Source organism: Trichosurus vulpecula, chromosome 1 (genome assembly GCF_011100635.1).
Source record: "Trichosurus vulpecula isolate mTriVul1 chromosome 1, mTriVul1.pri, whole genome shotgun sequence".
In the NCBI taxonomy this organism is placed as follows: Eukaryota; Metazoa; Chordata; class Mammalia; order Diprotodontia; family Phalangeridae; genus Trichosurus; species Trichosurus vulpecula.
The window spans coordinates 120022802-120028198 of NC_050573.1; the positions used below are offsets into that span (position 1 = coordinate 120022802).

A 5397-nucleotide genomic window follows, 5' to 3' on the forward strand; every position below is an offset into this window, starting at 1 on the left:
TGCCAATTCTGTCTGCAGGCCCTTCCTCTATTATTGTGCACCATTACTGTAGCAGCCACTACCTCCAGTCACCAGTGGGACTTCTAAAAGCTCTTGTTGGATCTCCTCAACACATTGGGTCTCTTCTCTCAAAGTGATCTTCTATTGCAGGCTTGACTAGGTCTCCTCTATCTCTAATCTATCCTCTTGCTGAACTGCCTGACTCTTTATTGTCTTGTTTTTTATTTCAGGTATTTTCACATTTTGTTTGCCATAGTGCAGGTAACCCACAGTCTTTCCCTACTTCATTCTCTCCCCAACCTGGGAGGTCAAGCCTTTCCCACAGACCCTGCCTTGGCAGCCTGGTGTTATGGTAATCAGACTTTTCCCTGTTCTCCCCTTTTGGAATGCTAAGACTATCAAGTCTCCCCTTTGTTTGAATGGATGGGAAACCTTTTGCTGTCTTGGTTTTGGAGTATTTCTTAGCCCTGAGGCAATCAAGAGTCATTGAATTGTATATGATGTGGTGCTAGTGGTTGGAGCTTTCCCACAGTGATTTCTCTCACTCTAAATGGTGAGCCTCAAGTGCCCCAGGGCCCTAAGACAAGTATATAAGATCTGAGGTGGGCATTTGACTTTTGGGGGGTACGCTCACTGAAAGAATGTGGGTGACAGACTCCGGGCAAGCTGTTGAACCCTCCCCTCTGACTTTGTAACCCAGACAGATGTTGGTGATTCTCTGGTAACTATGAATTGTGATTTGATCCGACCAGTTCTGTCTGTTGATGCTTGTAATTTCTGTTTGTATTTGCCTTGAATTTCAGGGGGCTGATCTTTTCCCCCTGAACTAAGTGAATGATATATGTATGTTTGATTAAAGTGAGATTGTTAACCCCCTCAAAGTTACTTTCCTTAGTAAAGCAGATCAAAGAACCTGTGTTAGCAGCCCTTCTGTTTGCTGGTGTTATTGGTCTTACACATCACCAGTAGCTGCTAGCAAGATTGTTGCTACACCTGGGCATGCTGGAACTCCTGCTGCAACTGAGCTAGGGCCTCACGTTGTTTTTCACACTGTTTCTCCAGGTCTCAGAGCTGAGATTCATATTGTTTAATCTCTGCTGTGATATAGTCCAGTCTCTTGCCCGGAGTAGCTCGAGCCTTCCCCAATTCCTGTTTGACCAACACTGGGCCCAGAAGCTTAAACACCACATTGGATCCATCTAATAATGCTAACTTCTCTTTCACGATGTTATTTTTTGTCAGTTGTGCCTCCAGCTTCTGTCGACTAGACATAGACTTACTCAAGTCCTTTTGGAGCTGTTGGTACTTCTCCAGTTCCCCCTGAAGCTTTTTCTGAATCACCTCCACCATGGCATGGAGAAGGGCCTGAGAATCACAGTGGGTAGGCGTGGGAGAACATCACTCCACAACCAGCAGCCTGGCACTGCCCTCTACAGAGCCCTGTGCCTCCTCTGGTCTGCCTTGGCCCCTACACACACCCCTAACCATCCTTTCCCAAAGAAAGATCCCTAGCCATAGACAGTGGGTCCTGCACATATGCCTAGAGATGTGCCCATTTTTTTCATCCAATCACAAGATATTTCCTATGTAGCAGCATCTGTATGTACCCAGTGGTCAAAATTCTTTATTCTCCTTATGTTAATTAATTATTCACACCTAATTTACTCTTTTGATTAATTGAGTCAGTTGGGCCTTTTGTGATTCCATTGATTGGGGTGCTACAAATCCTATTCTTATCCTCTCTATTCTCCTCTTCAGTTAAACATTTGCTGCCCTCAAAATAAACAAAAAAATGAAACCAATGCTGTCCTGGGCAAATCAGCTGAAGAGTTTTTGGCAGAATCCATAGTTCCAAATCCTGGACAGCTCTCTAGTGACTTAAGTAGGTTCTATGTCCTTTTCCAGTGCCTTGTACTAAAGAGTTTGGGGGAAAGTAAGTGACCCAAGTTATAAACAATTGAGAATTTGACAATCTTCTATATTTCCAATTATGTAGTGATACCACTTACCAAAGATATCATTTTACAAAATCCCCATAGGTTACTGCCTGTGTTGGTGTCTGCAAAAGATCTTTCCCAACCCAAAAATAGAAAGGAAAAGAAAATCAAACCACCTTTCTCAGAGGGAAACAATGGTCCCTACAAAGATCCCAGAACACATGGGGTTTTCCCCCCAGGGATTACAGGCTCTTGGTTGATAGGAAGTTATCCTCTCATCTTAATACTAAGCTATGCTAGATGAAAATTCTGCCATGATTGCCCTGAGAGCATGATCCAATTGGAAGTCTGGGAAAACAAAACAAAACCAAAACCAAAAGAAAAAAAACACTTCCAAGTGAATTCAAGCAGTGAACCCAGGTGTTCCTGACTCTAAGTTCAGTGCTCTCTTCACTGTCATGCAGCCTCTTGTGAGAAATGTACTCACTCTAGACAGAACAATACTCGTTGTGAAGCCAGGAAAGTTCTCATTTTATTTTACATTTATTTTATATTCCTAGTGAATGGGTAACTCCTTAATGAGTATGCTTGCTCAGACAAATGCAAGGCTTTTTATTTCCTGTCCCGGATTCAAATTTTCCCCTTGGTTCCCCATTGGCTAGAAGCAACTTCCTGGATCTCTATTTCCTGTTCTCCTCCTTGATATGTTCCCCCTCCCTTGTCAGGTCATTTAAATTAACTTGCTCCACCCTAGAGGTGTGTCAGATGATATTAAATAGCTCATTAAATATGTGTACAAGCTTCTGGCCTTTTCTTTGATCAGAAGCCTGGTTCTGCTAGATCACAGCTCTGATTAAAACCAGTCACCTCTGATTTCCATCCACTAATCCTGTGGAAACAGAATTCCTTCTTTTGTTTCTCACACTCTCACAGTCACTACAAAAGTAATCAAGTTTATATAAAGTTTATTAAAATGAAGGCTATTTTCAACACTGTGTGACAATATGGGAACAGAGCATGATATACTTCTATATTATTGCACTAAACACTGACTTTTTGTTCCAAAGTTCAAAGAATATTTGAGCTAAAAGAAGAAATTGTCATTTTTCTTTGCGATAACAAAGATGAAGCAAATTCATTTTATAAGAAAAATATCCCCTTGAAACTTGCATTTTTGGTGGATCTTTCTGAGGGGAAAAGAAACCTTAGCACTCTAAATCAGTGCAAGAAACTGAGATTCATGCTCTGATTCTCAAAGTGCCTGAATTTATAAAAATACTATAAATAATAAACTTACATAATATTTTTACATTTCCCAATTTAAAAAAAACCCTCTGCAAATGAAATAGAATCGATCCACAGAACTGGTGTCATTTAATTTTAAAGACGTAAATATGAACGGATAAGGACTGGACCTGTAATTTAATTTGTTTTTTTAATAGGGCAGTGGGGATAAATTCAAATAGAAACACAGGGACTATTAATCCATACACAAGGATTCCTGTGAGCTGTGTACTGACTTAATTTTAAAATGTGATATTATCTATGCTTTATTGTGTTCTTATTTATTTGTTAAATGCTTCCCAGTTACATTTTAATCTGGTTTGGGAGCCTTTGAGAGTGTTGTGGGTCATGTGTTTGACAACTCTGATATACTAATGGAAGACAGTGCCTTCTAATTTGTAGTCTTACAGAGTTGCTGAGAAGTTAAATTGATGAGGGCACAGTCTCTGGGAACCCCCTTGAACCTGGAATACAGTCTCTGGGAGCCCCCTTGAACTGTCCTTGAATCTTCCAACTGGATCTGGCCTTCCCCTAAGGCCACAAGCCTCACATTACCTTTAGGCCCAAATCTCTACCTAGCCTCGCCCTTTGTTGTTCAGCTACTTCCCACCCTTAATCCCATTACCTCACCTTGCCCTCCTTGGACTTCCCCTCAAGACCCTCCCTAAACCCCTCCTCTAGTCACCCCAGACCACCCCTCAATCCCTCCTACAATCTTTGTGTATATAATCTCCATCTTGCCTCCGTGAAGGTGCTCAGATTCAATCTAATTCAGTAGGTTGAATCTGGCCTGCTTGTGGAAACAGGCGTCACAAAGGGGGGGATTTCTTAAGACAGCCCATTGTGGTGAATCCCTAATAAACTTTGTCCTTTCCCTTGGCTGAGAAGGCTTGAGTCGAATTCTTTCGGCAGGACCCGGTGTGTCAATATTTCGGGGTGCCGAGCACCCCTCAACCTAAAACCTCTTCATTATATGGTGCGTTGGCCAGGAACGACTGCTAATCTCAAGTTCTTCTCCTGAGGTAAGCCTCTCCCTAACCCAAACCCTTTCTCGCTCTCCAAGCATTTTGGAAGTGCTTTTCGGGTCAGACAGCTGTTTACTGTCTTGGACTCAACTCAGCCTGACGCTCTCAGTTCGGTCCAGTGGTTTATGTTCAAGGCCATGGACCTGGGCACACCTTCTGAAGCATAGAGGACAAGGACGGACGCCCTATCCAGAAGTGCGCCCCCAATTTTCCCAATTCTCCCAACGCTAGGGAATGGGAAAATCTCAGGTACCTTTTTGTGTTTGTTTTTTCCTGTCTTGCTTTGTTCCTTTTTGAGGCTTACTCCCAGATCCTCTTTGCAGAGGAAGGGACTTCCAGCCCCCTGGGCACACAATGGGTCAAACCTCCTCAATCCCCAAAAATTCACCCTTAGGTTGTCTTTTACAAAATTGGAAAAAGTTTAAGTTCTCTAAAGAACTTAAAAAGAAAAAGCTGATATACCTTTGCAATACCGCTTGGCCACAATATCGCCTAGAAGACCATGAAGAGTGGCCTTATTTTGGGACTTTACAATATAATACTCTTTTACAGTTAGAATTATATTGTCAGCGAGAAAGAAAATGGACAGAAATTCCTTACATAATGACCTTCGTGGAGCTCTCTTGGAACCCCGTTCTCAGAAAAGATTGTAAGATGCTCATAGCTAGAGCACCCCCACAAAGGGGCAATGGGGGTCAACAGGACATTTTGGGTAACCCCTTCCTTATGGTCCCCAGGGCTTCAGCCCCAGCCCCTTCTCCTGCTCCCCAACCTCCTTGGAGCACCCTTGTTTCCTGTGCTCCCCCTTCCGTGGCCATCCCCTCTTTCTCTTGGTTTCCTGTAGTGCAACCCTCCTCTTATCCTGCCTCCATCACGGTCCAAGTCTCCTACACTGCATCTCCTCCCATGGCCCCTGCCCCCTTGGCGACCCCTGCTCAGGTCCCAGTCAAGGGTCTTGTTGAGGTGCCTCCCTCTGTGGCCCCTTCCCCTGAAGGGACCCCTACTCAGGTTCTAGCCTCACAACCTGCCCCTATTTCAGGCCCTGCAGTATCTACCACCATGGGCCCTACCCCCAAGGCAACCCCTACTCAGGTTCCAGCCTCGGGCCCTGCCCGCATGGCAGTACCTCCTCCCCTGGCCCCTCTCTCTGA

General features: G+C 43.9%; 1 pseudogene; it reads right to left on the reverse strand.

Moving 5' to 3' along the window:
• Positions 1-308: 308 nt before the first annotated feature.
• Positions 309-1350, reverse strand: LOC118834113 (annotated as a pseudogene).
• Positions 1351-5397: the final 4047 nt, after the last annotated feature.